Source organism: Otolemur garnettii, unplaced genomic scaffold (genome assembly GCF_000181295.1).
Source record: "Otolemur garnettii isolate 467f Iridium unplaced genomic scaffold, OtoGar3 scaffold00062, whole genome shotgun sequence".
Classification (NCBI taxonomy): Eukaryota; Metazoa; Chordata; class Mammalia; order Primates; family Galagidae; genus Otolemur; species Otolemur garnettii.
In genome coordinates this window covers 6,691,744-6,718,127 of record NW_003852457.1, presented here as the reverse complement: position 1 = coordinate 6,718,127, position 26,384 = coordinate 6,691,744, and the positions used below count along the sequence as shown (strand labels likewise).

Below are 26,384 nucleotides of genomic sequence, written 5' to 3'. Positions count from 1 at the left end.
TTGCTAGTTTCTTTCCTTAGACCGTTTAATCAAAAGCTGACACTGTGAACTTGCCACTTTTGCTAGCACAAGTTAATTAGCTTTTCAGAGTCTTGGTTTCATCATCTGTACTTGTGTCACCCACTGGGTTGAAGTTAGCAATAATACCAAGGGAAAGGGTCTGGAACTGGGCCTGATCATAGTCAAATAAATGTGGTAGTTGGTGGTGTGTTGGGAGCAGGAGTGGAATGATCATTCACCATCATTCAGACAGACATGAATTTTGAGAATGGTTAAGCATCATCAGTGCGAACTCATGGCAGGTGGAATATATAGCCAGGTTAGTTCAGAAGTGACATAGATGATGTGCACACTGTGTATGTATATACCACACCCACACCCACACGCACTTGCCACCTGTCTGCTCAGAAGGCCTGGGCGCAATGCTACCCCAGTAGCAATAAGCACACCTAGTGCCAAGATCTTGGTTTCTAAATACCATTCTCCACTGAAAGGAACCAGGGCTCCTTGACAAAATGCTGACACTACAGCTGGGGGTGGGAGAATATCAGATGAGGCTAGAATAGTTTGTGGTGCTAACAAGAAAGTTCTCAAAATACTATGGGGAAATGTTGAAAAAGCCACATGAGTCAAGCCCCACTGGACAAACTTGGGGCAATTTAAATACCAAAATAACTAATGATAACAAAGGCTTCACACCTATTGAATAACGTTAAAATCCACGAATCCACCTAAAGAAAAGAAGGAAGCAGAGAAGAAAGAAAGAAAAGGGAGAAGGATGAAGGGGGGAAGGAAAGTTCTTTACAGTGGGAAGCCGACTGATAAATGAAAAACAATGAAATTAGAAAGGTCACCATGTGGCAGCCATGATGATAATAAACCAGTGGGACGGGAATTGCCATTAGATGCTGAGACTAACAGCTGACAGGCAGGGAGGGAGTGACATCCAGGGCTTCCCGACATGGGTGCTGGAGGACACAACATCAGTTCTGCGACATCTTTTCAAAAGCTCACGTCTGCACTTGATGTGGGCCAAAAGGAGAGAAGTGATAAAGGCTCTGTCTAAATCTAATCACGAGGAAACACCAGACAAGCCCATAATCGAGGAGCATTCTGAAAAGTAACTGGCCTGCTCTCGCCAAAAAGGTCAACGTCCGAAATTACGAGACTAAAGAAGTTTTCCAAGAAAGACACAGGCCAACTGGATTTTCCTTTTGTTAGGAAGGACTTTATTGGGGGCCCTCAGTGAAATCTAAATAAGGTCAGCAAATTAGAAGATGATAGTATCGAATCAGTGGTAAGTGTCTGACTTAGCTGTATTGTGGCTATAAGATAATTTTCTGATTTCAGATAAAATATATTTTAAAAAAGACAAAAAAAAAATACTAAAATGTTCACATCTGAAAAGCTGGGTGAAGGGTATCCAGGAATGTTTTGGATATTAAGGCAACTCTTCTGTGAATTTGTAATAATATAAAAATAAAATAATTTTTTAAATTTAAAAATTAAAAGAATATTCTGGGTTCATTTAAATGAAACAAAATAAATATAATACTGAGAACTTTGCATGTGCCCAATAATTTAAAGCTATAAGAATAATAACTAATAGCAACAACAATAATAATTATTATTAGCGGAACAATGCTTCTGTCATATAATGAACCTGAAACGGACAGAAACTGCTGTCACTGTTACCATCGTCATCACTATCATTATTCTTCATGTACTGGGCTCTAAGAATTAACCAAAAAAAAAATGACATTATTAATGTTACTTATAATGAACTAATGTCCATTGTTTGGAGGTGTGTTATGGAAATGGCTCTTTAAATGCTTCCAATACTCATCTGCAATGATGTGCTTAAAGGCCAACCAAGAGAAGAGACACAGGCCATTATCAGATCTAGAAGCACAGAGCTGACAGGAAACTTGACCTTTCCCCCAGAAGTTCACTGAAAGATCAACTCACAAGTAAGGCAAGATTAAAAAGAGAAAAAAATTATTTACCCATACCCACGTGGAGCAATACAGAGTGATAACCCGATTTTCCAACACAGTTCGAGTATCTTTATACACACCTTTTAGAGGGATGGGGCAAAATTAAGGAGTATAGGGCAATAAACTGTTGCCAGGGAGGTTGCTAGGGGGGGGACAAATGGATGGGGGAGAAATAGACTGCCCTGGAAATTAACCTGGGAGACAGGTTATTCGTGACTTAAATGATTTGGGCAAAGTCTCCTCACGTTCTTGACCTTCATTCCTAAAATATATTGAGATAACAGAAAAAGGGGGAAGGGGACTCAGTTGTCCCCTTTGATCTTATCAGATGAGTCCAGTTTATGCAGATAAGGGGAGGTCCCCTGTCGTGATTCTTAACCCTGAATGGCCTTCAAGTCAAAATATTCTTTACACCAGGGAGTCACATTTTGGGAATTTTCTTGAGTTCCTTCAACAGGATACATATCAACTGAGTCTTTTCTCCATAACTGAAACTCTGCTTTGTTCCTGCTAATTCCTGGGTAACCCAAAGATTAGAAAGCCCAGCTCCTACATAGCCCACCCTGGGTCCTTTGTCCAGACCCACCGGCCACCTGGAACTTTTTCTTCACTGTTCTCTCTTGGGTCCTATCCATAAACACTGTGTCACAGTGATTGGCCCTTGTTATTCCCACTTGCTCTGGCTTGTACACCCAGCTGAACCTCCTGTTATGCCCCCAGTCCTGCCCCATGCAAGGTGATGGGGCCTTCCACCAGGTCCCAGGTTTTCCCCCTCTCTGTTGTAAAGAGCTGGCTGTGTTCAGTCCAACTCCCAGTTGTACTAAGTGATAGAGTCAAGTGAAGGGACCCACCCAAGTAGAACCCACCCACCCAAATAGAGCAGACCCACCTGAATAGAATGTCCCACCCAGGAAAGGGGGAATGTGCCAGCCCCTACCTTCCAACCCTTTTTAAATTAACATCCACCTTAGCCCACAGGCTGACTTCCTTCTGGAACTCAGCTTGCACAGCATCTGGGTGGGAATAAAGGCCACTGTTGCCCACACAGAACTCTGTTTCCTTTCGTTTCATGTTTCGGAACAATCTTTTATTTTCAGTCTTTAACCTCTCACCAAGTTCCCAGTCATTATTACTTTGTTCAACAAGTTCTTGAAAAATAAACTCCTGACCATGACCATGAACCTTACTGCCCTTTGTCTCCATTTTTCCTCCTTCTTACAAGACTCAGAGATACCTTATCTTAGCTCATTCTCCCCTCTCCTTGTTTCCTATCTCTCTTGTTCATATCGTCATTCCTTGAGCACACTGTATCCACTGCTTCTTCCCCTTAGAGGAGTGCCCCACATGGTGTGTGACCCTCCTGTGACCACAGCAGGGCATGAGCTCATATCTACATCTATCTATTTGTGTAATAAAGAATTATCAATAATAAACCCCAAGATGCAAGTATCTTAGTTTTACATGGAGTCACACATAGATAGAGACCACAGGTTGGCTCCCCCAAAGAAATTTTTTTTTTTTTTTTGAGACAGAGCCTCAAGCTATCCCCCTGGGTAGAGTACCATGGCATCACAGCTCACAGCAATCTCCAACTCCTGGGCTCAAGCGAGTCTCCTGCCTCAGCCTCCCAAGTAGCTGGGACTACAGGCGCCTGCCACAATGCCTGGCTATTTTTTGATTGCAGCCGTCATTGTTGTTTGGCGGGCCCGGGCTGGATTCGAACCCGCCACCTTAGGTGCATGTGGCTGGAGCCTTAGCCACTTGAGCCACAGGCGCCGAGCCCCCCAAAGAAATTTTAAAAGTAACATTAGATGGATGGATGGAAGGATGGATAAATGGTTACAGATAGATGGATGTCCTTGCCAATAATTATAAAGAAAACAGCTGCACACACATGCATACACACCACCTTCCCTCTTCTGTCACACTGGTTACAGTTATGCCCAACCTGGGCTGGAGTGACACATCCTAGCACGATCACAGTTTCTCCCAAGCCAACTGTCTGCACCAATGAAAACATCCTCTCTCTGAGCCACCCACCAGGGCAGCCACAAGCTACCCATGGCTACTGCAAATGTAAAGTGGAATAAGTGTGTTTAAGGGCTGAATTTTTAATTTTAACTAATTGAAATTGCAATAGTCCCTTATGGAGCAAGGGCACGTAGATAGCTCAGCTCTAGACCAAGGTTGGCGTGCTTTTTCTGTTAAGGACCAAGAGGTAAATATTTCAGGCTTTTCAGCCACACAGTCTCTGTGGTAATGACTACACTTGCTGTTGTGGTGTGAAAACAGCTGTAGACAACACCTGAACAAACAAGGGTGGCAGTGTGCCAACGAAGCGGTATTTACAAACAGGCCAGGCCAGGCTCATCCTATGGGCCACAGTTTGCCGAGGCCTGCTCTAGGAAATACCAGGCCTTCTTTGGGATGACACGCAGTTGTCATCAAATGATGCTCTCAGTCCAGGTTTTTGTTTACCAGTGTTCACGAGAGCTCAACAAGCTCTCCTCCCTTTTTTTTTTTTTAATTAAATCATCACTGTGTACATTAATGCAGTCATGGGGTACAATGTGCTGGTTTTATATACAGTTTGAAATATTTTCATCAAACTGGTTAACACAGCCTTCATGGCATTTTCTTAGTTATTGTGTTAAGACATTTATATTCTACATTTAGTAAGTTTCACATGTACCCTTGTAAGATGCGCCGTAGGTGTGGTCCCACCAATTACATAACTCTAACAGGTCTGCATTTGTCCCCTGAGGGAGGATGTATTTCCCTCCCTGGGCGCTCCTCTCCGTAGGGTCTCTGGGAGAGGCAGGCCACGTTACAAAGAGACCAAGGAACAGGGAACATCTCCCCTCCCACTGCAACGTAATCCACAAAAGAAACCAGAAAAGATGAAACACCCACTTGGGCTGGGGAGAGACTCATCACTTACTTCAACAGGCTAAGTGACTGCCCATTTCTGGTCCACATCCAGGATTGTCCTGGCCACAAAGTGTTCACTCACTTCAGATCCTGGAGGGACTCATTATCTGTCCTTGGCATTTTCTGTTCAAGAAGTTGGGCTCTGAAAATGGTGTCCACTGAAAGGAAAAAGGAGAAACATCTAAGTCAGTTTCGACATTTAGTTCATTCACTGCCTTTTAGGATGGCTCCAGGTAATGAACAGACGTTCAGTCACTAGTTCCACTCACTCACCCAATTATTCATACATCCTTTTTTTTTTTTTTTTTGTGACAGTCTCACTATGTAGCCCAGGCTAGAGCACCATGGCATTAGTCTAACTCATAGCAAACTCAGACTCCTGGGCTCAAGCAATCCCCCTGCCTCAGCCTCCAGAGTAGCTGGGACTACAGGTGACCACCATAAGACCCAGCTAATTTTTCCATTTTTAGTAGAGACAGGGTCTCACTCTTGTTCAGGCTGCTCTCCAACCCCTGAGCTCACAGGATCCTCCCACCTCTGCCTCCAAGATGCTAGCATCATAGTTGTGAGCCACCGTGCCTAGCCATATACATCAATATTGTTTAAACAAACACCTATTCTGTTCTATACACACAGAGCCACCAGTGAGGATGGGAAGTAAGTCATAACCTCTGCCCTCAAGGAGAAAACAGACAAATACACCAGCAATTCAGGGCAACACGATACAAGGAGGTGAGTGATACTCAGGGGAACTGAGGAGGAGATGACCAAATCAGTCTGGAAGAAGAATTTAAAGAGGTGATCTTTTCAGTCGCTCCAGGAATAAGGTAAGGTAATGAATGAGACCTGTTGGGCAAGAACACCACACTTAGGGACAAGGAAAAAGAAATACAGGGCGGACCTAAAGTTCCCCTGCAACGTCCACCCAGTGTGTAAGACAGCAGTGTAAAAGCGTGAGATCAGGGAGGAAGGGTACATTGGGCCGCGGCTGGCTACGAACAGGCTTCTGAAGGCTTCTTTTGACAATATGAAGAACGAACAGCAGAAGGCCTCATCTCTTACTGGGTCCCAAGCACTGAGAGACACACACATTATGCATTTTCTCATCTGATCCTCTCAGGAAGCATTAAATACACAGGGAAGGTGATCAACCCCCCTTCTTTCTGCCAATGATCCTAGCAACAGCCTGACAGCTACTTAGACTTTTCCTCTTTTGGGTCTTCAAATGACCCTGGACACCTTTCCCTGAATGCCCCGTTGCACTCTCTTCTTGCCTACCCTCTACTGTTCTGCTTCTTTCTATACTGATTCTCCACTTCCCCACCCCCCCAAGACTCCTTCCAATTTAAAACAGCCAAACTCTCAACACAGAAACATCTGTCAAGTGTTTCATGCGCATGAGCCATATGAGAAGGACAAATCAGACATAGCTCATGTGCCTCTCCAAGGTCACAACCGAGGGGACTAAAGCCCAGAGAAGCAGCTTCTCCATCAGACAGCTGGACAGCAGTGTGGCTGGACCATGGGCCAACGACCGACCCCAGACTCTGGGTCTAGTATTCTTTCCACGACACTGGAAACACCTTCCCTAAGTGTCGTGTTTTTGCCAAACAGATCTCATTCATTACCTTACCTTATTCCTGGAGCTGCTGAAAAGACCTTTCCTCCCACCCGCACCCCCAGCCTTTCATCCCGGCATCTCTGTCTACCCAACTGGTGGTCATTAGCACCAACGCGGGATGCAGACAGAAAATCAGGAGACTCAGAGGGAAGACAAACGTCTATCAGCTCCAGCTAGCACACAGATTAGGGAAAATTCCAGTCAAACAAATCATAGTTATGTACTTATTTTTTCTGCTCCAGATCCATGAATCATTCCTTCTCTGTCCCTGGCAGTGCCCTCACCACTCACAGCCCACATGGCCTCCGAGGTACCTTTCCACCGCACAACAGAATACAATAAATCGCACAAGAGATTTTGTTCTCCAGTTTTGTGAATTCTCCGGGTAGGGCAGCAAACTGGAAGTAAAATTTGACATCATTCCTGGAGGGAAAGAGCCAGTTTGCTTAATAAATCATATCTTTTCTCCTCCAAGCGAAAAACGATCGTGTGAGTAATTGTTAACACCGGGTCTGGCTGAATACTACTGCTGCATTTTTAAATTACAGGAATCTTTCCTGAGGCCTGTGGGCATGTCATGTTCTCAAGCAATGCAGCCCACTTCTAGGTTGCCCACAGGGGAGACTGGACAAGCCTGGCTGTGTGAGTTAAGAACAGCCTTTCTCTGATTCTGTCTTTACTCAGTGGCAACATAGAAACTGTCTGCTTCCATCACTTTGCAGGGTGGTGCTGAAAACCAAGTAAGTCACAGGCACTATCAAGTGCTCACTAGCATTTTGCCAACTAAGCCCTTCATACTCGGTTAATCCTCACAATGGTTCTTGGGTGTTTGTACTATTATTTTCATCATTTTAAAGATGAGGAAATGGAAGCTTGAGGAAGAATAACTACCTTGCTCAAAGCCACGTAACTAGTAAAGATCAGAAGCTGAATTATAAACTAATTCCCAACTTGACTCTAGAGTCCGGGACTAACATAGTTGACTTCACATCCGTGTTTATGGAGCTCAGCCTGGGCTGTGCCAAGTGTTGTGCTCTGCCCTGGTGGGGAGAATGTGCATTCTTGGGCTCTGCCCTCAAAAAGCCAACCGTAGGGGGAGGGGGACGTGGGCTCAGAAATAGGGATCAGCACCACTCGGCATCAGCGGAAGGCTGTCAGGGTGCAAGTGGCAGCTTCTTCATCCGAATTCCCGTCTGGAAAATGAAGCTCATGGAGAATGAGATCAAGACTGAGACTGTCTGGCCAGATCGGCTTCCAAAGGAGACTGGTGACCCAGAAGTAGGTGAGTGCAAGGCAGACACAGAAGGCTGAGCGGGGAATGGAGAGAGGATCTCAACAGCACAGCCTGGTGTGAGTGCTGGAATATCCCCAGCAGGGCTGTGGGCAGGGCTTCATGTGGAGTCCCGTGTAGGGTCAACGTCCTGAGTACAGGAAACAGGAATGACACGGCTAATGTGGAGGGTGTGAGGAAACTGAGCAGAGCTGCTCAGGGGATGGCCGAATCCCTGAGGCCCAGAGTTGAGGTGACCAGCCCAGCAGGGCGGAAAGGGAAAGTCAGCAGAACTTGGGGCAGGACACACGGGGCGGGTAAGGCTGCAAATGCTGTTCTCTCTCGTAACCTCTCTCTGGAAGGGGTCAACCCACCAAACTCCTCATCATAAAGTTTGCTACGCAGGCTGATTTCTGAATTGGAAGACTAAGGGTTGAAGTCTGGCTGGTTTCCTGGGAGAGATATTAATATTCTCATCTTAAGTAGCTACCGTGAGTTGAGACGAACAATGAGGCTGACACCGCGCAGGGCACGTCACGTGATGATTTCATCCACTCTTTGCACCACACCTCTGAGGTTGGTAGTTTAACTATTTCACAAATATGGATATTGAGGCCCTGAAAGATTTAAATAATTTGTCCAAGGCCGCACAGCTAGAAATTGGCAGAGTTGAGATTCAAGGCCAGTCTGTCTTGAGCGCAGTATCAAAACATCAGTGCTGGGAAGGTTTACACTGACCTGCCTCCTAAGCTCAAATGCACAAGCAGTGGCAGCATTGTGGCGACCTTGAAATGCACCCCATTGCACCCCCACATTCCCCAGTTCATGACCCCCACTCAGGTAAGAAGCCCTCCTGCTCTGCCTGCCCTGCTGTCCCCACTCTCAGCGCCCCAGTGGCAGTGAGCAGAAACTGAGACAACCAATTTCAGGCCGTCACGACTTCCACCCCAGGTCAGGAATCTATGTTATCCAAGCCCCCAGATCCCAGTTCCTGCGCTCCAGCCTTGTCCTTGTGCCTCTTGAATTTCTGGGTTTCCTCTTCTTCAAAATGGAAGTGATGATGATGACAGTCAAAGAGAAAAAGAAAGATTGCTGGGTGGTGCCTGTGGCTCAAAGGAGTAGGGCGCTGGGCCCATATGCCAGAGGTGGCAGGTTCAAACCCAGCTCCCAGCCAAAAACTGCAAAAAAAAATAAAACACTTTTTTTTACTTTGCGTCACTCTGCCTGCCATCCTAAGGAGCAAGAAGAAGAATGACTTGGCAAATGGCTGTACTACCTCACTGGTGTGTGCCACGTGTGCAGGGAGCAGGCCACCTCAGCAGGGGACAGCTTGAGCCTTATGCTTCTGCTGTGACTTTCTTGTCACCCACCTCAGCCTGGCTAGGCTTTAGAGGTTCATCTCTCCCCATCTCAAATCCAAAAGGTCTATAATACGAGGGCCAGCCCAGCTCCCTCACGTGCACCTGGGTCACTGTGCTCCCTGCTGCCATCAATGGCTCCCCAGTTCTTCTGGGTCAGCTGCAACTCTCCAAGTCGCTTTCTAGTTCTACTTTCCCAGAACCAGTGTGATCTGTCCTCACACCCCAGAGATGAATTGAATATCCAAACGGGGCTCACAGGAACTCCCACCTGGACTGTCACTCTCTCCTCACCTCTCATCACTACGAGCCTGGGCCACTACTGTTTTTCTAAAATGTCATGGGTCTGATGAAATCCCATTCTGCTTGAAGGGAAACCTTGATCGTATTTCATCACTGAAAGAATATAGGACATTCCGGACCCTCCAGGTTGGGCCTGTGACCTTTTCCTTCCTTCTATCCCTCCCCTCCAATCACATGGAAGGTACCTGCCTCAGCAGGTGGGTGCCTCCACGGGGTGTCCCTTTCCATCCTCACTACCACTGTCAGGGGGGCCCCCCTGCTCCCAGTCCCAGCTTAAAGGCTATTTCTTCTCTGGAGCTTTTCCTAACCATCCCCTGTTTTATCTATCTCGGCTTTAATCCAGAAAGATGGGTGGTAGCACCCGTAGGACCAGTGGCAAAACTAGGCTGGGACGTGGAAGTCTCTTGCCCTGGGTCCCACCAATCATCAAGGGTGGGCCTGCTGACTCTGAAGCTTTCTTCTCCCGGTAGCCTTGGTCTCCTAGAAAGGAGGTGCCCCACTGGACCTTCCTGTTGGTCAACTGAGTTTTTCTGCAAGGGAGTGATATCTCGGCAGGCTAATCATCTCTCCTCTGGGCACCGTGGTCTCAGGTCTGGGGAGCAGATTTTGTATGATGTATTTGTTTTCTAAGCAAGCTCAGTTAATTAAGGAGACACAACTATGTACTTGTAAACAAGATTTTGAGGATAAGGGGAAAGAAGAAAGGGAGGGAGGGAAGGAGGAAGGAAGGAGGGAGGGACCGAGGGCAGGGCTGACATCATACCAAGTTCTGTCCCTGGTGAAGTAACCCAGAGTGCCACCACTAACTGTTCTATTTATAGCTCTCTGAAATATGGCTCGGTGAAGAGGGGACTTTGTTCTTTGGCCTCTTATCTGAGCCACAGGAACAAATGGAGGGTGGTGGGAGGGAGGTTGGCAGAGGTACTGCCATGTGGGCAGTGAGACTAGACACACCAGTCTCCAAACCTCTTATGATGTGTGGGTGTTGTGATATGATGAAAGGGGTGTGTAACAGGCCCCGCAACTTGAGCATCCCAGCCTGGGGGCCTTGGGGAAATGAGCAACTTCAGTGAGCTGTAAAAATACCGACAATGACAATGAGGTCAAAGCCAGGTTTAGGTTAAGTGAGTCTAGAATGACCAGTACCTGGTATTTCCTGGGCAGAAACTCAAGAAAGAAAAGAAGGCAGATAGATGAGAGAGTTCACAAAACCAACACAGACTTGCTCAGAGAAAGGTCCAGAGGAGACCAGGAGACTACTAGAAACACAGCGGGACTGGGCTGGCACAGGGGGGTCCTAGCAGGGGCAGCACCTGTGACCCGTGACTGCCCTGCCACCTGCTCTGGTATGCAGGACGGCACAGGAGGCTGCTCCCTGGGGCACCCTGACTTCCCTGAGACGAAAGGAGAGCCCAGTGGTAAAAGCAATCTTTGGCAGTGCTACAGTGTCGGCTGGTATCTAGCCCTGGCTCTGCCTGCTGAAAGGCTGAGGAGTCACGCCAGACAGGCCTGGAACGAGCTGTCATATTAGTTATAAAATAAGATGCCAAGGTCTTAAGGATCCTGTCATGGTTAAAATATAAAGTATATCTCATCTGCCTCTGATGTCCAGAGACTGCGCTCCAAGTTCATAAGCCCAGACAGATTTCCCAGCCTTAAATCCTGAACGCTCCAGAGAGCCCCTCCCTGCCACCTCCTCCAGGAAGCCCTCTCGGGTTGGAAGCTCTGCATGAGGAAAAGTCTTCTCATCCACAAAGCTCAAAGGGCCACAGTGAGGGGCAGAGAGCTCCCTCCCACTGGGAGTGATGGAGCAGGTGTAGGATGACCACAGGTATAGTCTGAGAGAGGAGAACACTGCTCGAGGGAGGCTGAGCAAGAGGCTGATTGATGACGACGGTGATGATGACATGTTCCCCATGGTATATGTTTAGCAAGCGCTGCCCAGACGCTTTCCCAGGACTAACTCACTTAATACTCATTTAGTACCTCCCAGAAGCAGGTACTATTATTATCCACAAATTTATGGATGAGGAAATGAAGGTACAGAGAGGGTAAGTAACTTGCCCAAGGTCACAGAGATAGGAAGTGGCAGAGCCAGTGCTTTTATTGAAGGAATCAATGAATCAATGAATGACTCAGAAGATGAATAATTGAAGTCTTGGAGCAGGAGAAGGTTGAACAAGGGCACTGCTCAGGCTCTTGGCAAATGCTAAGATTTTACAATCCTTTGTTTCACACCATCTAAATGTGCGACCTGTGTGACTAGACACACTGTATCCCGCCCCAACTACCCGTCACTGTATGTGACACCACGGCTCAGAGAAAAAGAGAAAACCTCCTTGACTCCATCCCAGGGACAGGTACTCCAATATTCAAGGCCGTCTCCAAGGCTGGTACTTTTTTTTTCCTTCTTGTTTGGATGTTTGGCTTTGCGGAGATATCAGTTTAATTTATAAAATCTTACACAGCAGGTCCTCAAATAATGTCCTTTTGTTCAACATTTTGTCTCATGTTGATGAGAAAAAAAAAGTCATCTCCCAACTAGGGCCACTGTGTGGAGCTGACACATTCTACCCTCCCCAAGTCTTTGTGGGTTTTCTGGTGCTCCAGTTTCCTCCCACATCCCACAGATACGAACGTTGGGTGACCTGGTGTGACAACACGGTCCCCTTCTGAGTGTCCTGCCATGGAACCGTGTCCTATCCAGGGATGGTTCCCAAGTTGTATCCTTTGCCGCCAGGATAGAATCCAGCCTTATCATGAACTAGAATAACTGGGTAAATAATTATCTTGTTTAAATTTGTATTAATCTTTCATATATATATATTCCCTGTCTACTATTAGAGGTGTTTGGGGCCTTTATTTAGAAGTTTGGTGATGATTTTATGACTGGAAGTATGCCAGCCGATGGTGAAATCGGTTTCTTTGTAATATATCGTTTCGTTTAAAGTTGCAGTTTCCAAGAAACTATCAACAGCATTAATCAAGGACCTACTGTAGCTCAAGGATCATGTTTGAGTAGCTCCTTGTGTTCCATGTCGCAAGTAGAGACAGAAAAATAACAGCAGGCTTCAGATCGTAACCAATTCTTCCGCCCAGTTTTGAAGGCGTGTTTTTCATCTGAAGTTTTTATTGAGTGGTAGAAGAACCACTTTACCATCTGCCTAATCTGTCCCCTTCATTTTAATTTCCTTTTTTCCAAAACACTGGATTTTAAACGTTAAGATTATGCTTTAGAAATAAGCAGTCATACACCCCACAAAGACACTCTTGTTTGCGGTAGCTAGTATGTTTCCCAAGCAACTGTCTTTATTCATCAAACTCTCCACCAGGTGGTAGGATTAACAGTGTTTTCAAGTAATAGGAACAACAAACGTTTCTCTCCACTGTGAGGATGTTATTAAAAGAGAATTTTCCAATGCTGCAACGGCGAGTTTTACTATTTACTGTTTGTTTGACTTGAAGCAGGTTGCTCCCAAGAGGCACCGATGTAGACTGGGAGCTGGCAAAGTTTACCCACTTGATTACCAACTTTGTACTCAGCCCTGTCTCCAGCCCCCAGGCAAGCTCCAAGGGGTTCACCTTCCTCCCTCAATCCCCAGGCACGGCAGAGCTCTCTGAATTGAATTTATACTGATGAGCCACAGAATGAGTGTTTGCAATCAGCAAAGCATGGATCCATGTGGAGACTGGATAGGGAGAGATTGGTTAAAGTGTACAAAATGCCAGCTAACTAGGAGATATGAGTTCGGGTATTCCGGCACTGTGGGGTGACTATTGTTAACAATAATTTATATTTTCAGATAGTTAGAAGAGACAATTTTCAATATTCCCAACACAAATGATGAATGTCTCAGGTGATAGATATGTCATTTCCCCTCATTCAATCACTACACGTTGTATGTATTCAAACTCACTTATGTACCCCATTAATATGTACAATTCTTTATGTGTCAATTAAAAGAAAACCCAGTGAGATACCACTACACACCCATCAGCATGACAATGTATAACTTAGGAAAAATATTTGCAGTTCATGTGTATTACCTATTGCTGTGTATTCCATTACAACACAATTAGCCACTTAAAAAAAAATTCAAGCCAGTCTTTAACAGAATAAATAAATGCACAGAGCCAGCCAGAAATGGTGGATTAGGGAGAAAACGTGGAGCCCCAGCCTTCGGGGGAATGAAGCTGCTGGTGTGAAGACCTGGGAAGCAGCAAGTGGAGAAAAACCAGGACTTCCTGCCACAGAGGACATTACAGAGTGTGGATCCACGGCCACCAGAGGACATGGGAGGGCGCAGGACACCCCATGGGCTGGACTGGGGGACAAACACCCAGTGTGCGCCTTCCTGTTTGAACCTCTTGGAGACCTATGCCTCCGTTCTGGAGTCCCCACTACAGCAAACATAAAGGATGAGTCTAGAAATTACACCTCATGGTGCCTGACATGTCGGATTTGGGGTAGAAGTGGGCTACTTAGGAATTCTGGTTCTGCCACTTTCTAGCTCTGTGACCTTGGTAAGTGACTTCATCTCCCTAAGTCTCAGTTTCCACATCTGTCAAATGGGATTAGAAACACAGTAAAAATGTACACTTTACATCTCTGCAGTGAAGACTAGGGGTGAGGGGGAGCACAGCACCTGGCCTGGCCAAGGTGGTGAGACCCACACAAGCCCCAGTGCGGACGGAACCCGGCAACCTGTATGTCCACTGCACAGCTAAACTCTTACAGCCTTCTGAAAAATTCATCAACTGAAAAATTATTTTCGTTGAAACTTTACTCAAGGTGTGCCCCAACTAACCTCTTCCACTAACAGATAACCAGTTTACTTCCTAAAAAGGTACAAGCAAGATTCCCTATTCCCACTCTGTCTGCAGGCTTCTCTCCCCTCTCTGGCCACTGTTTGTTGAGCTCCATTCTCGAGATTCCACCATGAGGCACCCGCACGGGTCTTACAACAGAGCCCCCCACTACCTGCATTCCCTCTAAGCCTCTCGGGTGCTGATGTTGCTCTCGACTTCCTAAAGCTTAAACTGGCCCTTGGTCAAATCCATTTCTGCTTCCAGTTCATTCGTAACTGCTTCTCACGGTGTTTTATGCTGCGTTATGTTATGTTGTTATGATGATAAAATTCTGACTCCAAAGATGACTCTAAGATTTGATTAGGATATTGAGATTTAGATTTATGACTTTTTGCCACTGTTCTCAGGCTCAACTAATGGATAAGGGGAGCATGGTGGTGAGGTGGAGATGGCACCCTACAGGGGGCTGGGGATAAGTGAGGTGGCCCTACCAGACTTAGAAGCCTGGATCCACCCTTTTCCAGCCACCAGACCCACTGTCACTCAGGTCACCTCGCTGAGCTTTGTTCCTCATCTGCACAGTTCAGTGTGAGATGGATAAAAACGACGTGTGACGGAGCTGCTGGGCTGTTCAAAGTGTGGGCTTATTCCTTTCCCAAAAGTGACGGATGGAGTGTAATGGTAATTTCAGGCAGGCAGACACAAGATCTGGGAGCAGAGCCCCTGTGACCTTGGTAAGTCACTTTCCCTCTCTGAATCCACATCTTTATCTGTAAAATAAGGAAGACCCGCCTCCCAGTCCCGCACACAGGAGAACTGAACTTGCAGCCAAATCAGGCCGGGGCTGTGGAAGCTGCTGTCTGTGATGCTGCTCAGCGATTTCCTCGGGACCCCGGGGAGCTCTCTGGCCTTCTGAGGGCTCCCGTGCACTAAAGGGCAAGAAAGGGGAGGAGAGAGTCCTTCCTGCCTTACTTGGCCAAGCAAATCCAGGGGGTTCATCTGCACTGCCAGCCCAGCCTTCTAGGAGTCTAAGGAAAAAGTTGATTTTGTTTCTTTTTTTTTTCCCCACTAAGCCTTTTGTTTCTGAAAAGGTAAATGCCCAATTAGATGAATTTTTATCTTTCACGTGAAGTTGTTCTAGGCTTTCTGAGCATGAAACAATATTTTGGAGCCGTTCCACCCTGTCAGTCAGAAAAGTAGTTGGGCTGGCTTTGTTTGGGTTCTTTTTCGGTTGGGTTTTTCTCAAGTGCTCTCTGCTAAGTGAATATGCATGAGGGGGATTTTTAACTACTCCTGTCTCTTAGTTCAATGTGGATTCAAATGGATTTTTCTTTTAATGCAGCAAAATCTATTACAGTGCTATTTGGGTTTGATTTTTTTTTTAATGTAGCTAATGAAATTCAGAGAAAGTACTTCCTTGTGCATCCAAATGTGGACTTCTCAAGTCACTTGCAACCTCCTTTTTAATTCTGCTAAATAACTTGGAACTAATCTTCTTTTCTTCTCAACTTTTCTGAATTACTGTATTATATATGTATCATATTAATTCTGCTATATTCCCTTAGGGGCTTCAGAATCTACGTGGTTAGATAACATTTGTTAAGTAAAAATTATAGAAGGCCATCGTTTTGGAAGTAAGTTTCTTCCCTACACCCCAAATTACCAGACTAAAAATATAAATGGAGTCACCCATGCTCATGTTCCTAGTCAACAAACCCAAATTAAGTTGTTATGTGACCTCAGGAGAAATCAGGAGAGGTAACAGCCAATTTCCCAAATGGGCCAGATTAAATCTTCAACCTGCAGGATGATTAAATTTGCCCTGCTTTTATCTTCACACAAAAAGTGGTGGCCAGGCCAGCCAGGCTAGGCTCAAGGTGGCTCACACCTGTAATCCTAGCACTCTGGGAGGCCTTGGTGGGTGGATCACTTGAGCTTAGGAATTTGAGACTAGCCTGAGCAAGAGTGAGACCCTATCTCTACTAAAAATAGAAAAATTAGCCAGGCATTGTGGCTGGTGCTTATACTCCCAGCTACTCAGGAGGTTGAGGTAAGAGGATCACTTGAGCCCAAGAGTTTGAAGTTGCTGTGAGCTATGACACCAGGACATTCTACTAGGGACAAGAGACTCTGTCTTAAAAAAAAAAGGTAGCCTGAAGTAAGCCAAGGTTAAGCCAAGGTTAACTCATCAGTTCTTTGTTCTCCAGCCCTTGTCTGTCTATAATGCCAACCTCCCCACTCAGCTCACTGGATCATTTATTCTATTTTGTGGAATGAACTGTTGCCCAATTCTAGAATCTCAAGAAAGCCTACAGAGATAATAAGCCCTTTATGTTTGTTGTAATTTTGTCCTTTGAGACTTCCATGTATTTTATTTACTTATTTACTTTTGAGGACAGAGTCTTACGTTGTTGCCCTCAATAGAGTGTCCTGGCATCATAGCCCTCAGCAACCTCAAACTCTTGGGCTCAAGCAATTCTCTTGCCTCAGCCTCCCAAGAAGCTGGGACTACAGGCGCCTACCACCCTGGCTATTTTTAGAGACAGAGATATCCCTCTTTCTCAGGCTCGTCTTGACCCCATGAGCTAGAACAATCCCACCAGCCTTGACCTCCCAGAGTGCTAGGGTTAGAAGCATGAGCCACTGTGTCCCACCTTCCATGTATTTTAGAAGAAAGGAAAAAAAGAGATACACAGAGTCAGAAAAAATGTGCCCCATATCCCCAGAATTGGAAGACAGAAACTTTAAACACACAAATATTCAAATATTATTTGAATACTTTTAAGGCCATGTTGGAGCACAACCCACACTGTCTTAATCTACCCTCTTGGGAATAAAAATTAACATTCATTGAGAGACTCTTAGGAGTCAGGACTGCTACTAAATTCCTTAATGAATAAATTTATATTTCACATCACCTGTACAAAGACTACCCTCTTGACAACAGAGGAAACTGAGACAAAGAAAGGTAAGTAACTAGATCACTGGGTAATAAGTATTAAACTAGAGGGACACTCAGGCAAACCTCACTCAGGCAAACCTTAATACTGTACTTACACTATTATGCTTCTCATTAAGATGCTTCTGATAAGTAAAGCTCCTTAATAACACCTAATTTACAACTGAGGCATTTATTTACTAGGAGCAACAGAACACTAGGAGATAAAACTTTAGCATCCACCAGCTGTGTGGCCTCAGGCTAGGAAGTCACCTAGGGAGTTGGCCTCCAGGGAGGTTTCTGGGGCTTATCCCCTGCCTTAGAGAATTTTGGGCCCCTCTCCTTTAATCCCACCCTAACTATTGCAAAATCAGATGAGACCAAGGGTATGTGTAACCTCCTTTGCTCTGTTCTTGGTGCCCTTGGGGGCTCCATCCCAGAGCTTCTGCCTCTGGCTATTGGCAGCTTTGGAGTGCTTGGGGCAGGCCAGACCAGAGCAAGGTGTGGGCTCCATAGCCCTGGTTCCTCCCCTGCTGGGCTGGGTTGTGCGGTCTCTCTTCCAGAGGCTGTGTTCATGCCTACAGAGGTGCTGCTTCTCCCACTCAGCCATTCCTCACTTAGCTGCCTAAATGCTGTTCCAGTCTCTGGACAATACACCTTTCCACTACGCTTTCTATATTCCATGTTTCCTGCTTGGGTCCGAGAATGGTTAAGACGTTGGAAACATACGTTATGGATGGACCCACACTTAACGCTTCAGGAAAGAGTAGACACTACTAAAATTACATCAACAAGGCATGTTCCAATGCTTCATTCCATGGGTTCCTGCCAAGTCTCCTATGATAGTGGTAGAGAAAGAATTTATTTTGAGGACATGGAGGGTCACAGAGATTAAGTGAAGCACCTAAAGTCCCTGCCCAGGGGGCAGATGGGACTTGACCAGGGCCAGGACTCAAGAATTCTGAGTCTCAGGCCAGGGGCTACCCTGACCAATCCCCCTGAGTCCAAGAAATACCCTGAGATGCTAGGACTCTCTCCATTAGCAGAACGAGTCCACTCCAGGGGCCTCGAACTTTGGCACAAGTCCCACCCTGGTGACCAGCAAGGCCACACAGAAAGGGCTCCATCACGGTAGCCTGGCCTCAGTGCTAGGCACTCCATGTCACTGCTCCTAGAAACAGCACTTCGGACAGCCTCTTAGGCCATGGTCTGGCTGACTAGTATTTGTGTGTCCTGCTCCTGGAGAAAAAGCCAAGTAAAAGTTTTATACAACCCATAGGAATGGGAGAAATGTGCTTTTCCAAATGCAGTCATTAGGCCTTGCTCATTTGGGGGTGCGGGGGTCATTAACAAACCATTTTACATTAAAATCAGCCTCCTCATATTTCAAGTGTTTTTCCATGAGCTTTCTTCCAAAACTTTCCACCATCAATCAACTCCTTGGTTTTGCACAGGCTCTGTTCTTGGAGTGCTCCAAGCAATCAATCTCTTTCTCTTATAAACAGACTATGGCTGGAATCCGGAGCTCTGGGACTCCCATGCAGAGCTCTCCTGAGCATCCTCCTCGCCTTTAATCCTCCCAGGGCCGCTGCCTCCCAGGCATGATCACCCACGTGCAACCCATAACTCACACAGCTAGCTGGCTTGAAGTTTCGTCCCCCTGAAAACCTGGGCACTTTCTTCCACCCCCTGCCTGCCGTGCCATTTAACTCCACCCTCCCAAATCAGCTATTTAAATCTGAGATACAGTATAAGGGCAAGCACTAAAAATAAAGCATTAGGTTTTATTATTTTAAAGCAAACGCAGAGCGGCCACTGTTTTATACACAATCACGCTAATGCTTGGAGGCTTACAGGATGCAGGCTGGCAGGGAGGCGACAATCATCCCAGGCAAACAAACCAGAGATCAGGACCTACGACAGAAGGAAACTGGCAAAGCTCTAAGCCTCTAAAATGCGCTGTTCCCTCACCTCTTCAGAACCATGCAGAACAGGCTTGTGGCCAATCTGTTATTTTATCTTACTTTATTTTTCTTGCCAATTCAGGGTGTACAAGACACTTTGATACCAGATGCGTTCAGGAACACAACTTTGGCCTATAATCTCAGCACTGTGGGAGGCTGAGGCAGGTGGATTGCTTGAGCTCATGAGTTTGAGACCAGCCTGAGCAAGTGAGACACTGTCTCTAAAAAACAGCCAAGCATTGTGGCAGGCACCTGTAGTCACAGCTACTTAGGAGGCTGAGGCAAGAAGATCACCTGAGTTTGAGGTTGCTGTCAGCTATGATGGCATAACGCTCTACCAGGAGCAAGAAAGTTGAGACTCTGTCTCAAAAAATAAAAAGAGACAACTTTGCTCTCCTGCTGCCTGACCGTATGGGTCCTTCAAGGCAGAGAGAAGCTTGCCCATTCTTCCTCTGTACATGAGTATCCCTACAAGCCACCCCCACACTATATGTCCCTGTGCCCCTCCTCAGGACAGTGTAATCTCTGAGGACCCTGGTTTTTCCCTCTCTGTATCTCAGCACCTTGCGTGTACCTTGGAATTTAATAAGTTCCAAGGTGGCTCCACTGAAATCAAAACAATCCAACCACCAAGAACAAAAACAAAACCAAATACCCAACAAAACCTAGACTCGTATAGTCTGGTGCCTTCCTCTCTGAGCCTCAGTATTTCTTCACTGAAGTGAAAGGGTTGGACAAAGTCATTCTAAGGTCATTTTCATCTTGTAGATGGGAACGAAACAGGCCCTGGCAAGGTCACCACGGTTCCTCCTTGCAATATGTATCTTTTAGGAATCCCCAGAGATGGCACCTCGGCTCTTTCAGGTTTCAGATCTCAGAATCTGAACTTCTGGACCATCTTTCAAAATCTAGAACTGCTGGAAAATGACTTTGTCAAGTGAGTACGTGTAGGCACCATGTAGCTGACCCTCTCTGTGAGAGAGAGAAGATGCCCTTTTCACAGGTTAGTGGACAGTCCAGGCCCCCTAGGTCTGGGCTGTCTGTAATGCCAGGAGAGTCTTGAGGGTGATGATGACTGCAGCAAATATACATAAAGTGGGGCCTGTCTTCACAAAGAAAGCTTTATTGACCCAAAGTGACTGTCAGCAGAGCTCCAAAGCCTTTCATTTTGCGGAGTGAAACTGAGACTCAGAGCCTGGAAGGATAGGGTGCCAAGTTGCACAGTAATTTAGCACTGGCACGGGGACTCGAATGCCTGCTCTCTCGGGACCCAAGTCTGAGCAAGTTAGAGCATAAGAAAGCCCCCAGACCCTCAGGTCTGCGAGAGAACCTGGCAAAGTCTCCACACAGACCACAGCACTGGACAAATCAGCATGTAAACCTTATTCTAGAATTCTTTTCCACCATCCTGTTGAGGGAGCACACATGCATACAGGACTCCCAGGGAAGCCTTTACAAGATGACGGGTGGGTTTTTATTCTTTGCTTTCCTGGTTGCTTTTTGCAGTGTGGGAAGGGGCCTGGGATGAGAGTTAAGGTTTATATCCCACGGGGCCAAGCTCTGTCCAAATACAAATCCTTTGAGTCAGCAGCCCGTTAGACAGGAACTGACTCAAGCCAAGCAAGGTTAACTCACCAGAAGGTTCACAAAGTCACACACCTAAGAGGCCCCTTCACTGGGGCGGGGAGGGAGCTGCCAACCACTTGCCATTACAGCAGTGTTCTCCTGGCCTGAGGGACTGCTGGTGGGGAGAAGATATGAGAGATCCACCACACGCCAAGGACCCAGGCACTGGAAGGATTTGCTGAGCCCAGAGATGGCTCCATTTCCTCCTAGCAGAGGGGCCAACGGTACTCCCAGTGCACAGACATCAGGAGGAATGCCGGTGAGCTCAGCTGGGGCAGTGGCCAGCCAGAGCTGCCACATCACAACACAGCCCTGTCTACAATTAGCAAGAAGGCTACTCAGAAGTCAGCTTCCGCCCGCTGCCGCAGAGCTCACAGGAGCAAAATCCACAGTCTCTGAAGAAACCCTCTGCTATCACTTCTAGCAACACTTCCTGTTTTTCTCTCGCCCTGCCTGGGGGGTTTGGCCTGCCAGTCTGCAAAGTGGGCAAAATCCTTCTCCAGACCAGACCCTGGCCTCATCCAATCTCACCACCTGAACAGCAAAGCAGGCCCAGCAAAATGCAAGGACAGCAAAGTTCTGAAAGGCAAGGGAAGAAGTTCTCTATTCATTTTTTCATTTATTTACTCAGCAAAAACTGTTAGGATGAAACTTCTTCCCCCCAGACCTGAGGTCAGTGTATCTGGGTACAGACAGACAATACACCCACATACAGTGTGGACATATGTCTATATCCAGTACACACACACTCACAGAATTCGAGGTAGTATAGTCGTACAGTTTTCCATCCTGCAGAACAGATTTTGGAGATAGTAGTGGACATGCAAACTGAGAAACCAGGAGGTTAAGTCTCATGGCCAAAATGGTAGAAACTGACACAGACCCTGGGAGACTGGAAGAAACTCCTCCCACACCCAGAAGTGGTCGGTCCTTTCAGCCACCAAAGGGATTTCAGAAAATTGCCTGGGCCGCGGTGTTTGGAACAGGAAGGGAAGATCCGGGGAGGGGCGCTGAGCGACACAGGGGCAGGGCCTCCCGCGCCCCTTCCGCACCGCGGGGCCACTAGGCAGCTTCCGCAGCAGCCAGCAGGGGGCAGTGCGCCTTGCATTTTCGAGCCTGAGGCGCTCTCGAGCAGCACCCGGGAAAGAAAACCGGAGGGGCTGTGCCCACAGCTTCTAGACACACACCAGGAGAGTGCCGCACGTAGTAGGAGCTTACGGCAGATCTAGAAGCCGACAGGGCTTCAGAGGGCCCGTAAACTTGAAATCTGAATTACAAGTGGTAAGGCAAAGGGGAGAAGGAGGCGTCCTGGCCTGGGCCAACACCTTCCATCTTAAATGCCTGGTCAAAGAATATAGCATTGGTACCTACTATGTGCCAGGCGCAGTGGCGAAAACTGGACAGGCTCATTTCGCGTTCATCCATTTCCTCCTCTGATGAGTCTCCTCTCTCTTCCTATCTCTCCCGCTCATCACACACACACTCAGAGCAGAAGTGGGGGCTCTCTGTCTCCCTGGGGAACCATCTCATCACAAATTCGCGGGGCCTGAAGATCGGAGACCGGGATAAGTCAAGTCCGGGAGAGGCCAGAGTGCCCAACAATTAAACACGTGAAAGCCAGGGGAACACCAGATGTAGCGGGTTAGTTCCTCACCCCCGAGTCCCTGCTGTCTCCCTCGGCGAGTTGGGGTCCAAGAGATGCACTGAACTGTCCAGCCCCACCCCATGCGCGCTTCAGGGTGCACACGTGTCCCCTCTCCGAGTGCACCACAATGCCCTGCTCGAGGCAGGCCTGGAGCGAGGAGAGACTCTGGGCTCCCGCAGACGGACAGAACCCAAACCACCCAGCCGCGCTTCCCCGAGGACTTGGCTGCAAGGCAAGGCGACGGAGCGTTTGGAAATCCCTGCGCCAAACCCAGGCACAGCCTCAACACCCCTCTAAAATTCAGCAGCGCTTCCTCCCGCAAGGTCACGCTCAAACACGCGCAGAGAAAGGAGCTGAAAGTTGCGCCACCGTCCCGATGCCAAATTAGCTGTACCCCATCTGTACCCTGCCCCAGTGTAACAGCTGCCCGCCTGCGTCCACTCCCAGAAGGGACAGCCCTGCCCCGCACAGGTCACACATAGGAGAGACCCAGCCAAGTTGCTAACTTTTGTCAGATTATTTCTCTGCAGCTGCGGCGCCTAACGGGATTCAGGCGCACTCGGAGTTCTCGAATTGCCACCAACACCACTCCCCTTCGTGCTCCCCTTTAACCACACGAATCCCCACTGCCCTCCACGCCATGTCCAGAGCTGCAACACCGGCGCCAACTTCTAGCCGGATCTCGAGCAGCATGGGCTGGAAGCGTCCCCGGGGCAGATAGCCACCACCTGGGTCTGCGCCTGCTCGCAGCGGATTGGGAGACTCGATCAGGGTACTAGTCCGCTAGTCTGGATCACCAGCGGCCTCCGCGGCGCTCCAGCCCATGACCCCTATTCCCCTACTAAGCGGCAAGTGCCTAAGCCGCGCTGCCCAGTGAGGTCTCCTTCCATTACCGAGGAGACTCTGGCCCTGTCCTGGGTACAATGTCACTGGGGCCGCCCTAGTAATCGTTGCCTCGACCCGGCGTAGGCTCCTCGCTGAGCTCCAGGCAGCTCCCCTAGTTAACGGCTGAAGACTCCCGAGCCCGAACCTCCTCCCGGACCTTCTTCCTCTCTCAAAGACCGGTGGTCGCTGTGGCTAGGGAAGGGGTCTCCCTACGGGTGTCTTCCCTCTGGCGCCGGGGGTCCTCAGTCTCATCCCCACTGTCACAGTCTCCTAGTTCCCTCCCCATCCTTTCTGTTCCCGGGTCCGGACAATTCCCCCTTCACTCGGAGAACACACGAAACTGCTCCGGCCCCAACTCGAATGGACGCAGCCCCCAGCGCACCCCAAGCAGGGTTCGGCTCCGCGCGCTCACTCACCGTGGCTGCAGACACGCTGGAGTTTCCGGGTTTGGGGCATGAGGGGGCTCGGAAGAGAATCAAGAGAGAGTGTTCTCCACCCTCGCCCCCTTCCCAGCTCACGTCGCCTCTTCCTTCTCTCTCTCTTCTTCTTCCTCCTCTTCCTGCCCCCTCCGATCTAGGGCTCTTTGTCTTTGCAAAGTGTCGAAACTGTCTGGCATAGTGGGCTCCGGTGGAGCCGGGGAAGCGGGAGGCGGGCTGAGAATGGGAGCGGTCTCGGGAACACCTTCCCCCGGGTGTAACGGGAGCGGGAGGCGGGGCGACTGGGGAGGGGCCGCCTTCCCCGGCCGGCCGGGGCCCGGAGCCGGGGAGCACCAGGGCCGGCCACCACCTCCTCTAAGCGGCCCTCCCTTTCCCCCGCCCAGAGCCCGCCCCCTGGCTCCGCACTCCCCGCCCCCTACCCCCGCCTGGGCTCGGCTTTCGGCTTCCTGCCAGCCCCGTGGAGCTCCGCGCAGCCACGTGGGCCGCAGCGGGCTCGGCTGGGGCCCAGCCGGGGAGACGCTGGAGGCGGCGGTGGCAGCGCAGGGATAGGATCGCTGGCCCAAGTGCGGTTCTGCGGGGACAGCTGCGTGCCTCCCCACGCCCAGACCGCCTTCTGAAAGCTGGCGAGGATAACGGAGAGCACCCGGGTGGCCCAGGGGTCCCAGGGGTTAGCCACAGGAAGGAGAAGGAGGGCACGCACCGAGAGGACGCGGCGGTGCCCAGAAGAGCCCGTGTAGGGTGCACGGTGGCGAGAAGGGGCCGATCCCTAGGCTGGCAATCCGGCAGAGCCACCGACTTCCTCTAAGGGCGCGGGACTCGAGGTGGGATTTGGGTAGGAGGAAAGGAGGAGCGTGGTAGGGCTGGGGGACTCGTGAGCCCGGCCCAGCGGTTTGGAGCCGCAAAGCCCGGCGCCGCGGCAGGCCCCGGCCCAGCCCTAGCCGGGGCTCGCCTTCCGACCGCTGTGTCTTCCTCCCAGATGCAGAGGCTGCAGCGCGATCCCGAGGTGGGGCCTGGCAGGGGTGGGTGGGTGAGAGTTATTTAGCAGTCGCTCTTGTAGAGGGAAGCCGCGGCGTCAGAGAGTGACTTCTGTGCGTGGCAGAGTGCAGGTCTTGGATGCTGAGTGCTGGCTGTATAGCTCTTACTCCCGCGCTGGAAATGCCTCTTTCGCAACTTTTCTGAGTGCTAAAAGGAAAGAAAGACAGCCTGGCCTACGTGGTCAGTTGGTCCTTCCGGCTTGCGCTGCTGCAGTCGGAGAGCTCAGTCTTTTGCCGCCGAGCACTCCATCCCCGTGCGATGCTGGAGCAGGAGTTCAGACCAGGGCCCGCAGGGTGGCTCCCATCCTGCGCTGCCACTCCAGCGTGTGTGATCTTGGGCTAGTTACTGAACCCCTCAGCTTTGGTAGCTCTGTGTCTCGGGTTCCTCATCCGTGATAAGGGGCCTAGTAATTGTCTGCTAAGGTAGTTGTGATGATTAAGCGAGTTCATACACTTAGAATGAATTCGCCCTAGAACTGTACTTAGCATACAGTAAGGTGCAGTTAGCTGAGCAGGTGGAGGGCCCACTCTGGAGGCTGGGGGAGGAGGGGAACATTTCAGGGACTTGAGAGAGAAAGGGAGAGATATCCAGAGAAGTAGAAGAGAAATTGATTTTTTAAAGGGGAAGGATAGAGAATGAGAAAATGAACTACTAGAAAGGGAAGGAAAAGCTGGATAGAGATGTATAAAGAACATGTGTCAAGAGGGGGAAGAAAGCCAAAAATGAAATGATAAAATAAATAATGGATCTGCCTTTGGGGGGCCTGCAGCCCTGCTAAGTTTCCTGCCCTTCAGGAAGCAGAAAAATTGGGGGTATTTCATGACCAGCCTTGAGACCACTTGCCCCACCCTCTTGGGTTTTGTTACTATGGGGCCTGCCTGAATCACCTAATGGGCTTTGCTCTTTTCAAACTCAGGCATTACCCAGAATGCTTGTATGTACAGGAGGAGGGCAGCAGAGGGTCCTGATAGCATCAGCGGCAGCATCTTCCAGCAAGGGGGACCTTCTAACTCAGCCCACCTGGGCTTTTTAGCCCCTGGAGATGTGGCTTGGAGCATCATCCCAGTCACCTCGCCTAAGATGTGAGGGTCATCATCCTGCTGTTCTCCCAGGGATGACTGACTGCAGTGCCCACTTGATTTACATTGTTATATCTCCGGTGACTGCTCTGGATTTGACTCCCCACTTGCTGTAGATAGGGGATGTGTTGTGTTTTGCTGACTGCAGCATCTGTCTTGCTGCTGGTTATGTATTAGGTGCTGAATAAAGAGTTATTGGATGAATTGGTTTTAAAAAGTGTTGTTTATTGCATGGGTTAAATAAAATAATGTACAAGAAAAGTATTTTTAAAAATAGAAAATGCTGTGCTACTATGACACGATGCCATTGATATCCCAGTAGATTCTGTGGAAGGAGGATCAGGTTAGGCAAGTTAAGTTAGCCCTAGGTCATCCAGCTGTTCCACTTCACAGCCAAAAACCAAAAGCAGCTGAATTTTACCTCTAGGTTCTTGGTGTTTCCCCTGGATGACTCTGTAGGGACATGGAAATTCCTTATTAAGTGAC

The 26,384-nt window shown here is 48.5% G+C and overlaps 1 protein-coding gene across 4 annotated transcripts in view; it reads right to left on the bottom strand.

Annotated features, from left to right (window-relative positions):
• ST3GAL1 (ST3 beta-galactoside alpha-2,3-sialyltransferase 1) overlaps window positions 1-25,404 on the bottom strand; it is a 94,556-nt gene extending 69,152 nt beyond the window's left edge. For 2 of the 4 annotated variants that reach the window (XM_023514983.1, XM_023514984.1), the window contains exons 1-2: window positions 23,764-25,404; window positions 4,939-5,086 (exon numbers count right to left, since the gene is read on the bottom strand). The gene's annotated coding sequence lies outside the window, so the exon portion shown is untranslated. Of the gene's footprint in view, window positions 1-2,934; window positions 3,525-4,938; window positions 5,087-22,188; window positions 22,287-23,763 lie in introns of those variants that run through there. The other 2 variants (XM_023514985.1, XM_003792864.3) reach the window with 2 other exon arrangements.
• Between the last annotated feature and the right edge of the window lie 980 nt (window positions 25,405-26,384).